We start from the raw sequence: 13,031 nt of genomic DNA, 5'->3' as shown, positions 1-13,031 counted from the left end.
AGTGAGAGGTTTCCACACCCTTATAAAAAATATTTTGTTCTCTTCAACACCCTTATTTGCTACAAATAAGCAATTAATGATAGGTTTGACAGAGTTACTTTAGGGAAGAAGTAGCCCTCTAGCCTTCAAGCTTTTTCAAACGAGTCGGTAGTGAGAGGTTTCCACACCCTTATAAAAAATGTTTTGTTCTCTTTATCCCCTCTAAGTCTGCTCCAATTTTTTGTTTTTTTTTTTTTTTTCTGGTTGTTTTAATTACCTCAATTTTTGATACAATATATTTGCCTTGGAGCATTGGGGGTGTAGCTCATATGGTAGAGCGCTCGCTTCGCATGCGAGAGGCACGGGGTTCAATTCCCCGCACCTCCATTTTTACTCCATTTTTATTTTTCCTCAAGGTTTCATCCTCTTAGCCAACAAAGATGAGCCTATCCTTGGGAGAGGTTGCGAGAGAATTTTGGCAAGTCGCCGGAATTCTTGTTACATTTAGTAAGTGAAAACTCATGCTCGCCGGAATTCTTGTTACATTTAGTAAGTGAAAACTCATGCTCACCAAGGCTAGGACGTACTAGCATGGAATAAGTAATTAGTCATTTGGACTTTTCTCAAATAATACTTGTAGGAATTGCTAGGACGTAGTAGCAGTATAACTTACCTTAAATGGTTAGAATATGAATGAATAGGACTCTAAATTGATAGCTTTGGATAAATGTACAAGGAATGTTGTCAAAATTTACAAAAAGGCCCCTAGGAAGAGAACTTTAAAATGAAGTCAATTTTAATGTTTTTGTCCGTGGGAGAAAAGAGGATGATATATGAATGGTGTGACTGAATTCTCCGCCACCCTATTCTCTCCAATACCTTGATACCTTGATAATGTATCAGCGATCTAGGTCAAACCCAATAGTGTCCCATCCAAGTAATAGACCTTCAAGAGCAGTATAGCCGAGCTAGGCTTAGACCAGATAGGGCAGGGCGTCAAGGCGACTAGGTGCCCTAACTTGTGTAAATGGTCAAGGGCCTCCTGGAAAGGGTCCCAGTAAGGTAATCCAACTTAAGAGGGAGCATGAGACTATGGGGTTGAAACAGTAGCGGGCCAGTAAACAAATGTTGCTCTCCCTAGACTAGGGTGACTTTATGGACTTTTGGGTGGGTTGGCTAGCTAACCTTCCGTGGATGATGTTCAGATTAACAAACACTATATTGTCCTACCAAATTATTATAAGGTAGCATCTCAATAGGATGTCGACCATTCACCAAATTATTATCAGGTAGCATCTCAACCGGATACATGATTAGGACATTAAAATGAGCTATTTTATGAGCATGTTATTTGTGATTGTGATACGTGCAAAATACAAAAATATCCATAAAAAGAGAACTTGGAACTTTAAGCTACATAAGAAGATTTCCACTATGTTAGGAACTCTCGTTTACGTTTAAGAACTAAGATTTAGGTGATAGATTTATTTATATCCTTGTATGAACATGTACGTACTAACTAAATTAAGAATTGGGCACTAGAGCTAGTATGCTTTCACGATGACCAAGACATTTTTTAGTAGACCGAACACCCATGAACCATGAGAGGTGATCAAAGAATCAAAAATTAGTGCTTGTAGAACTAGATTTGAAACAACCCAAAATTTTCTACCTAATTTAAGGTCACTACTGTACACATATCATGAACATTAAGTATAAAAATACTTTATTTAAACTTTCATAATCATCTTAAAATATAGTCATGGGCTTACGTGTTTTAAAAACACCTTTAAAACAACACAACAAAAGACTAACGTTTAAATTAAAAACATCTTATTCTAGCTTAAGTTTTAAGAAAATAAATACGACTACCCTATGCATGTGCCATGGTCTCAAGTTGCGATGTCATCTTTAGCCGTACACGAATGTCTTGCCTTAACCTGAAATAGAACTGCTTCTTGCCTTAACCTGAAATAGAAGTAGCACGTAGCTTGAGGGTTTAAACAAATACTCAGTAATTGACCCCTATTGAGGTTATAATGCAAGAACAACGAATGCTAACGGGTAGCTTGGATGTGTAATTCATTTCCTACACACGACCCACACATGCGAGTATGGACCCACCAATCGATTCGCACATGACTGGGCCCATATTCTTATCGGGCAAGCATACTTTAGAAGCTCTCTATGCCCAACACCCGTTAGAAGTAGTAGCTGTCACATTAGGTAAAACATAATGGTCATTCTCCTATTTAGTAGTGTACTGTCTGTACCATCATGAAGGAATAGGGGTATCCCCCAATACATGAGGTCCCAACATTTTTCAGTTTTCATTATCATTTAATACAAACAAACTAGCTTTCATATATATTATATTTCTTTTTTCATATAATTTCTCATATAGTTTATCATATCTTTCATGCATATGCCGAGTTGTATTTCATGCTAGTTCGTCGTTTTGCATGTCAATCATACCAAATCATGCAAACAGGTCAATTTATCACATAGCTCGTATCATTTTTCTAGAGCCCTTGAACAAAGTACACCCTTTGTTCGACACTTTAGTCACTAAAATGACTACACCTTTGAGGCTCACAATCTTTGTTCGATATTTGAGGATTCTATTGCCATGGCTAAGTTTAGGGCATCGCTCTGATACCATGTTAGGAATCAGGACTCTCCACAATGATATGATATTGTCCACTTTGAGCATAAGTTCTCGTAGTTTTGCTTTGGGTTTCTCCAACAAGCCTCATACCAATGGAGATGTATTCATCTACTTATAAACCCATGATCATTCTCTAAATTAGCCAATGTGAGACTCACTCTCAACAATCCTCAACAATCATATCATAATCATATCGATTCATAAACAATTCACACATATCAATATATGACACGTACAGAACCACATGGCACGTGTCAACATCAAATATAACAATGCTGATAGTAAGATTACTTACCTGATTAGCTAAGGTTGTTGTCACAAATTTATCCTTAATGAAGTTCGATTCTGTCCTTTGAAATTCAAGTCAACCTATGTGAGCTCATGACATCAGTTTCAAGTTCGAACTTCTATAAAGTTATTTCTCTAATTTACATCGGTCCATGTGTTAAACTTCATGCGAACATTAGAGTCTTTACATGAATAAAGTCTTGGAATGTTTATTTATGTTTGTTATAATATTATTGTCATGCAATCATTTAAAACCCTTTAACATTTTCTAGATATTTTCTTTTCTCCTACGAGTCTTTTATTTTTTATTTTTTATTTTTTCTTTTAATTATGTTCACAATCCTCTCCTACTTTATCTCTGTTTGTTTCCATTTTCACCATTACTTTCGGCCAATTTTTAATCCATTCTTATTTTTTCTCTCAAATGGCTACTAATTACCGATTGATTTACTAAAACTCAGATAAAATTCTTGTCATTTAATTTTTAATTTAAAGGTAACTAATTGTAACAAAATTAATATTATTCAATAAAATAAGAGGAAGATGAAGATGTAAAACACAGCTAACCTTTTTCTTTTTACATGAAAACAAGGAAACTAATTCTCCTTAACCTTTTTGTTTTTATTTTTTTTATTTTTTATTTTTTCACAAAAAGACATTAATGATACGTGTTTAACAGGTCATTTTAGGGGAGTGGTGAGAGATTAACTAATGGTGGGAAAACGGGTTAACTTTTTTTTTTTCCTCTTTTTATTTATTTATTTATATTTTTATTAAATTTTATTTCTATTTTTTTTAGGTTGTTACAAGATTAGCTCTAGGATCTAGTTCAGAAAGTCGTGAAAATAAGAGTCCAAGATTTAAATTATCAAGATGCCCTAAAGAACCTAGTTGACCACCACTAGATTCACGAAAGACTAAGATAGTTTGCTAGGCCTACTAGTTGTTGTGAATGGTATCACCGAACCCAAACCTCTTGTTATTCCATGCAGTACATCATTAGCGCTATTTAGTAACTTAAATTGGACTTAATGGTGTCTTTATTGAGCCATAGAAATTAAAGAATTTGTATTATCGGTAGATAGGAAAGTGCATCAAAGTTTCTTCAGGTGTCTCTATTGTGTATGGAAGGGCCTTCTGAACAGGGTCGCTGCTTCGTAAACCTATCCTGAAATGGCATTGGTTTAATTCCTGCCGAAAAAAATGAAACAATCTACACGACTTTTATGCTTCTCGTGAGGGAACACACAGGGGTCGCTCCCCCAATTTCAGTCTGACTTTATGGACCTACAGGAGGTTCACCAAATAACCTTTCATAGATGATGTTTAAGAGATATGATGTCATAATTGTACTTCATGAGATGATTTATTATGGGGCGGTTTCTCGTAGATTCAAAAAAAAAAAAAAAAGTTCACCCCAAAATCCAACTTGTTTAAGAGATGGTGGGACATCAAAATAGGTCAACTAACTTCCAAACCCAATTAGATTTGAGGTAAGTAAGAGAACAATTTTCAAATCTCAATGGGATCGGTGACATGTATGAGAACCCCTTAGAATTATATTGCCCCAAAAAAAACTCAAATAGCTGCAAAATTAAAGCCTAGAGTAAAGCAAAAGATAACTAAGAAGATCAAAGATGGAATTAGAGCTTACAAGTAGGCTCTTTATTGAGTATGTTTATACTCACCATATAATATCGTTCTTTTATAGGTGACTGCTGATTTAGAAGTCTAGTGTCATCCCGTGGCGTCGGTCCTTCTGCGTTTTAGGGTTGATGTTTATTTTTGTATCATGTTCCTTGGTCCACTATTTTATAAATAATCCTTTAAACAGAAGGTTGTGTTGTTTATTTGAATTTGCACAAAACCGTTGTACATTTCGTAATCGGTCCTCGTCCACTTTACAATATGAAACTTGAAACCTTGAAAATTGGATCATGACATTTTTGGTCACCTTAAATATCTCAATCTAATTAATATTTAAATAACTATTAATGACTAGAGTTCAATTAATTACAAATTTCTACATAGTGACCTGAGCAACCCGACTAAGAATCAACAACCCAACCTAACTTAACTCTCTATTTTGGAGTTGGGTTGTGCTCGGTTGGATTGAATGATTGTTATTATTTTTAATTATTTAAAAAATCATACTTATCTCCCGTATATATTACATTAATAACAAAAACCTTATAAAGTTGGTGATTTAAGTCCATCGCTACCAGATATTATTCTTTTTGGGCTTTCATATTATCGTTTTTGGGCTTTCTCTAGGTCTCCCCTCAAGGCTTTAGAACATGTACAGGGAAAGGTTTTTCATTCTCCAGCCAACCAATGTGGGATCGGCTAACAGATATTGTCTTCTTTGGGTTTTCCCTTTTCGGCTTCCCCTCAAGACTTTAAAACGCATGTGCTAGGGAAAGGATTCCACACCTTTATAAATGGTGTTTCATTCTCCTCCCCAACCAATGTTGGATATCATAATCCATCCCTCTTCCAGGCCCAGCGTCCTCACTGACGCTCGTTCCTTTCTCCAATCGATGTGAGTCCCCCACCAAATCCACCCACCCTTCGGGGCCCAGCGTCCTTACTAGCACACCGTCTCGTGTCTACCCCCCTTCGGGGAACAGCCTCCTCGCTATCACATCGTCCAGTGTTTAGCTCTGATACCATTTGTAACGCTCCAGGTCCACCGCTAGCAGATATTGTCGACTTTACCCTTTCTCTTTCGGGCTTTCCCCCCCTCAATACTTTAAAATGCGTCGGCTAGAGAAAAGTTTCCACACCATGCTATTTCGTTCTCCTCCCAACCAATGTAGGATATGATATGTCCGATTTAACTAACAATTTAATTTAATGGGTATTTTATGTGACCCAATGAAACTTGGGGGACAATTGGTGGGGACAGCGTTTCAGCCATCCATAGAATAAAAAGCACAAATATATATTAATATTAATAAAAGGCAATCAATTAGGAAAAAGAAGGCATAGTCAAATTATTTTTAAAAATTAATAAAATAAAAGGTTTTTTTTTATTTTTTTATTTTTTTATTTTTTTTATTTTTTATAATTATCTTTAAAGAAAGAATAGAATAAATTCCTCTTTTTTTACTAAGGGATGGAGGAAAAGGTGTACACGTAAACGAGAAGACATTTTAAAAATAAACTTATGATAACTTTTTGGAGAATAATAGTTTAATTAATTATGCGATTATTTTATGGGCCCTTATAATCTAATATCTTTTTCCATTCGGTCCCCAAACTAAACGTAAACCACACAACTTGCCACTTTAGACCCTACTTTTTCTATTTTTTATTTTATTTTATGGAATTTATATAAATAATTAGATTCATTCATACTTACATTCATTTACAAAATTCTACATTTTCATATATTATGTGTAATTTTGAATATTTTATTCGTTTATATAGATAAACTCAAAAAAAAATAATAATAATAATTTAATGTTAATTGATATGTTTTTATTTATAATCTTTCTATCTAAAATGGTTTTAAGGAATTTTTTAAAATAGAATATTTGAAAGTTAATAACAAAAGGTAAGTAAATAAATATAAATTTAAAATTTAAAATGCTAACTTTTTCAAATTTAAAGCTTGGTGTATCTTTTCTCGTACCTATCTTTAATTTTCACAAATATTGTCTTGTAATTATGTAGTGATATGTTTGGTTGGCTAAATTTAAGGACGAAAATGTAAATAAAATAAAATGCTTTTCATCATTTTAATGATTTATAAAATATGAGAGAAAATTTTGGTTTTAGTGATTCATATGTTTTTTTAAGCTTTCGGTCAATTTTCTTATATATTCATAAAAATAGAATAATATTAAAATGTATGTTAAAATAATATAATAATATGTAACTTATCCGTCAGGTGCATGATATGTAATACTCGAGCTCAGTAGGTACAAAGATTTTCCTTCATTCGCTTTTTAATTTTGAGCTTTTAGGATTTTATTAGGTGTCTTAGAGGTTGAATTTCTAATCATAGAAAAAAAATGCTTGGGACGCCTCGAAGAACCTTAAAAAAATTAGAAAATTGTCGACCGACGACCCTCACAAACTCATCCACTAGATTGAGGAGGAGTTCAAGCACTTTGATCGACCGTTTCCGCCAACAAGTCATTCAAGAAAACTTGAGGTAAGTCCGTAGGTGTTTGGTCTTGGGATAGTCTCAAAAATCGCTGAGTCTTGAGTTTGTAAGGTCTAATTCTTGAACATAATGTTTTACGAAAGGAAAATTTGAAGTTTCGTGTTGATACTCAACCGAACTTCACGATAAAAATGGAGTAAATCGAAGGTGTTGACTTCAGTAAGAACGCAACGGAGATTAGGTGGGATTCATGTTGACAAAACGTTGGAAGAGTGCATCCAAATCCTACAGCAACAGCGTCCCGAGTGGCCAACTCGAAACAAGAACCCGAAGTCTCACTCGCGACTTGGCTCGGAAACCCACTGTTCAACCAAAGATCTATGCATCGACCCGTTACTGTCCAACCAATCTGTGTTCGACACGTATTGTAACCACAAAAATCTGAAGGTAGGGCTGCGTCCGTTGGCTCAAAGGTGGACCTGACCGCGCGTTACACCCTATTTCACTCACGTAGAATGTCCGTTTGCCAGTTTTTCGTCCCAGTTTTAATACTAACCTTATTTTAATCTTGACTTAGGTGCCTCCAAAGGAATGGAATTTTTGGACTCCTCTTCCGATATAAATTGAAGCTTGGAAAAACACGCTTCAGACTTGTAAGTAACCACATAAACAACTAGGAAGTAATACTTATAGAGATCACTTGGAATTTCATGCATGCTAGAAAAATCGACCCTAGGGATAGTATAGCATGACTTATACCTAGTAATGTAGAGCCAATGTGCATTATATGTTTTTGTATGTTAAAATGGACATGTTAGAGTCGTTGTTTACTACTTGTACAAATATCATGTTGTGATGGAGGATTGGATCTTACGAAATCTACTAAATCTATGCTTCAGGTGCTTGATGGATGTTATCGCCCCGTTGAGTATTTGTTTGCCGGCTTACATGATTTAATATACATTAGCTCCATGTGTTCACTTTGCGGAGGACTAGTAGTAAGAATGACCTTAGACTAGGGCGTGTGAGATAGTTTGGCTAGTCTATGACCTTGGATGAAACGCCTCCAAAGGAAGAGTACTATTGATAAAGCAACCCTAATTCTTAGCCCAACGATCCAAGCTTTTGTTGAAGCAAAAATCCTTGAATCAAAGTAATTCACACCTCCTTATACGAAATTTGGATCAACCAAGAGATAAGGCTAGAATTAGATTACCTCTTATGATTGAAGATCTAAAAGCAAGATTTGGAAACCTTGTTCTAAATTGAGTCACTCCACAATCGAACTTGATCAAGGCTTGATTGAATGGCTCGGGTGCAATTCTACCACAAGAATTGCTTGAAACTTAGAAATGGCAAATATGATACTCGGATTTCTAAGGGAAACGTCTCAATTTGAGATTTGAATTACATTCATCCACGAATCTGAATTTTACTTAACATATTGTGGGTATTTATAGTCTCCTGATAAAAGATGTTTGTGGACGGAATTTATTCCCGATCCCCTTTAATCTCCACAAAACAATACGTCACATTGACCATTTGGCTTTTACATGATTTATGAAATTAAAAATAGTCTTTTCTAATAAATGTTGATGTGCTTGAGTGGCTAATGCAATAGGCTTAAAATCAATTGAGTTTTTTGTGCGTAGGTTCGGCAATACTTCATTCAGCTTAGGTTTGATATGCTCAGGCCCTTACCTAATAGTTTAAATTCTTTTATGCAAAATTAAGTAGTTAGCTTAAATTATTAGGAATAAGTTGAAATTATTTTATGCTAAATTAGGTGAGCTAATTCCCTTATTAGAATGCTAATTTATAATTGTGGAACTCTTTAGTTAGAATTAAATTTCAGATAGTAGCCTTAAGCTAGTATTAAAGGGTCGTAGTAGCTTCAGTTTAGGCTAACCAAGTAAGTGACTTTAATATTATTTCGATCGGAAAACTTGCCTTATGTATGACGATACGTGCCTAGTGGGCCTTGCACGTGTCATTTATGCTTTATGTACGTGATGATGTGATAATGTTATATGATGTTATATGAGATGATGGCATGATGATGTGATAGTGTTATATGATGTTATATGAGATGATGGAATGATGATGACGATGCATGATAACATGATGATGTAGGATGCATGATGATGAGATGACTTAATATCATGTTATTCCATATTAAGATAATGTGCATGTATTAAATGTCATGATACATTCTGATGACGAGTTTTCTAAGACATAACCCTAATTGATGTTAATGGCGATGAACGTATGAAGGCCAACACATACATGTTACCTAGTGTAATGTGTGAATAATGTATAGTGTGTGATAAGAATGATTTAAAGATGAAAATTTTTTATGCAAAATTAAGTAGTTAGCTTAAATTATTAGGAATAAGTTGAAATTATTTTATGCTAAATTAGGTGAGCTAATTCCCTTATTAGAATGCTAATTTATAATTGTGGAACTCTTTAGTTAGAATTAAATTTCAGATAGTAGCCTTAAGCTAGTATTAAAGGGTCGTAGTAGCTTCAGTTTAGGCTAACCAAGTAAGTGACTTTAATATTATTTCGATCGGAAGACTTGCCTTATGTATGACGATACGTGCCTAGTGGGCCTTGCACGTGTCATTTATGCTTTATGTACGTGATGATGTGATAGTGTTATATGATGTTATATGAGATGATGGCATGATGATGTCATAGTGTTATATGATGTTATATGAGATGATGGAATGATGATGACGATGCATGATAACATGATGATGTAGGATGCATGATGATGAGATGACTTAATATCATGTTATTCCATATTAAGATAATGTGCATGTATTAAATGTCATGATACATTCTGATGACGAGTTTTCTAAGACATAACCCTAATTGATGTTAATGGCGATGAACGTATGAAGGCCAACACATACATGTTACCTAGTGTAATGTGTGAATAATGTATAGTGTGTGATAAGAATGATTTAAAGATGAAAATCATTGGGATCTGATGCATTTTGTGTGTTCCTTTACATTAGGTTACTTCCCCATTTAGGATGATGAGTATGGATGTGTGCACTATGATGGTGATCATCATCATGATCATGCCTCACATGACACTCGGGGGATTTCTGACCACCGGACATCCAGCTACGAACAGTTAGCCTGACGATGATGGGTCCCAAGGCGGTGCGAACCATCTGGATACTCACGCTCACACGTGTGAGTCGTGTGTATGGAAGTATTACACATATAATTTTAAAACCGTGTAGGTGATGATGATACATAAGGGGTCAAAATAGACAATATTTGCTAGCGGTGGACTTTGGTTGATACAATTCCAATTTTGAACTTATTTCCTAACAACCATTTTGAAACAATATTAAAGGTCATCGAACTTAATATCTTTACACACGCAAGAATAAAAGGCAACACTTCAATTTTGAATGAACCTTGCTAAAACCTTTGATCTTCTCTGATAAATTGTTTGGCGATACTCGATAGAAATTCATAAGAAATTAACTAGGATGAATCAATTTCGTTATTAAATGATTGAAATAATATAAGGCTCAATTTTGAGGTTTGTGAGTAAAATAGGGAGTCAAGGAATGTTTGAACGGTTCAGTTCGCGAGATCTTCTGCAATACTGTCACAACCCAAATTTCGAAGTTTGAAAACTTGAATGGAGACTAAAAGATAAAAGACAAAAGCAAGTAATAGAAAAAGTGAATTATAATTGAAGATGAAAATACAATAAAATTTAATTTGAAATAAAAAAAAGGCAAATAACACCCAAATTAACAAAATAAAAGTTAAATTACATGACAATGTTCAAGTTTATTACAAATGGGGAAAAGATTCAAGTTTATTATAAATGGGGAAAAGGGTTTGGGATGCAATTACAAGACAAAATAGAAAAGACTCAATACATAGATGATTGATGCTCTGGAATGACCCCCTCTGTGACCGCACATCTCTTGAATGCTCCCCACCTCGAACGGTACCTGAGAAAGAAAAGGAGAAAAGGGTGAGTATAAAAATACTCAGTAAACAACCTATGTAGGCCCTCATCGCTTCTTTAATCCTAGTAAGTTACTACTGGCTTTTCTTACGATCTAGGAATTTCTTTCCTCATGGTAGTGTCTTCTTGTATTATCTACTCGTGTAGTTCTTCGTCCTCTCTCAAGGCGGGTTTACATCTACACACTGTAGTCATTCATCATGTCATCTACTCATGTAGTCTCTCATTCCCTATCAAGGCAAGTTTACGGGTCTTCTCCCATTTCTACACGCTGTAATGATCCTATATACTTATGTAGTCCATTGTCCCCTCTCAAAGTAGGTTTATTCTACATATAGTAGTGATTCCTCATGTTCTTTACTTTTGTAGTCCCTCGTCCCTTCTCAATGCGGGTTTACATCTACATACGGTAGCAGTTCATCATGTCACCTACACTGGTTGTCCATTGTCCTTTATCAATGTGGCTTTATAGGTTATCCTCCATTTCTAAACACAATAGAGACCCTATCTACTTATGTAGTTCTTCGTCTCCACTCAAGGAAGGTTTGCGTCTACATACAATAGTAGTTTTTCATGTTCCCACTAATGTAATCTTTCGTCCTCTATCTAGACGAGTTTATGGGTCTTGACTCGTTTTCTACACACAATAATAATTCCTAATATCGCCTACTCATGTAGTCTCTCAACCCCTCTCAAGGTGGGTTTATGAATCTTAGCCCGTTTATACAAAAAGTAGGAGTTCTCAACTTGACATACATGTGTAGTTCCTAATGTCTTTCCGAGACGGGCTCACAAAGTCCCAGTGTTAGCCTTGACTCATTTCTACACTTAAGAGGCGTATTTCCTTTAGTTAACTACTTGTGTAGTCCCTATTCTCTCTTTGGGACTTGTTTAACGAGATCACAACGTTAGCCTTGACCCGACTCTATAATCAATAATAATCCAAGTAGCTTCAAAGTTCTGTTAAGCTTCCTTTACCATATTTATAAGTTGCGGAGGATTACTAGGTTCTTCAGGGCGTCTAACAAGTTTAGATTCCATCTCATTTCTAGGATGTTCAGGGTTAGCTTCTCGAACTAAACAAACCTCTCGATGTACATAGGTCTAAACCTGTAATCTCTCATGATCATACGGTGCAAGGTCTATTGGAAATGTACTTACCTGAGTCAACATGTAAACCACAATAGCTCTAGCACCTAATCTTAGCTGAGTTCTATCATGCATGCTTTGCTATGGAGGTGTTCCTATCCATCACCTAACCATGTAATCCATGATTTAAATTCCATCTTAGTCATATCCGTGACGCAATATCTACCACTCAAAAGTGTGCATAGATATAAAAATATTATTACTCAACGAAAGAATACCGATTTAAGAATAAGAAAAAGAATTGGGATCGAATGTTCAATCTTCATTGATATTCACGACCTTTAAATAGGATACAAGATACTAAATAATATCTACCAAGAAAATATAAACTAACTAAATCCGGATAATAAAATAAAATATACTACTATTCAAATTCAACTGATTACGATATCTAAGATATATTTCCTAACTAATATATTCGGGAAGATTACGAATATCATATATTCCATAACTAATTTAAACTAAAATAAGTTGCACTAAATTGTGACAGCCTCCCTTAGTGCAAGCTTATTTCTCAATAACTCCGAGAGCTTCTACGAAATACTTCAAACTTCACTTTGGCAAGTGCCTTAGTAAATATGTCTGCAACTTGCTCATTAGTATGTATTTCCTGCAATTCAACATCCTGCGTTAACACGTTCTCTCGAACAAAATAATCTACGAAGAATTTCTTCCAGTTAGGCTTGCGTATGGACTTCTTAGGCACGCCACCACCTGAATAAGACACTGACACATCATGTTCAATGATTTCCTTCTTAATAAGTTCCACATCGCAGCGATTCAATTCTAATGAGAAAGAGTAATAATTCATCTCAACTTGTGCA

General features: G+C 35.0%; 1 non-coding gene across 1 annotated transcript; it reads left to right on the top strand.

Moving 5' to 3' along the window:
* Positions 1 to 293: 293 nt before the first annotated feature.
* On the top strand, positions 294 to 366 carry TRNAA-CGC. The gene has a single exon. It is a non-coding gene; the product is annotated as a tRNA-Ala (tRNA).
* The last annotated feature ends 12,665 nt before the right edge of the window (positions 367 to 13,031 follow it).

This window comes from Cucurbita pepo, unplaced genomic scaffold (genome assembly GCF_002806865.2).
Source record: "Cucurbita pepo subsp. pepo cultivar mu-cu-16 unplaced genomic scaffold, ASM280686v2 Cp4.1_scaffold000202, whole genome shotgun sequence".
In the NCBI taxonomy this organism is placed as follows: Eukaryota; Viridiplantae; Streptophyta; class Magnoliopsida; order Cucurbitales; family Cucurbitaceae; genus Cucurbita; species Cucurbita pepo.
This window is presented reverse-complemented; position numbering and strand designations above follow the sequence as displayed.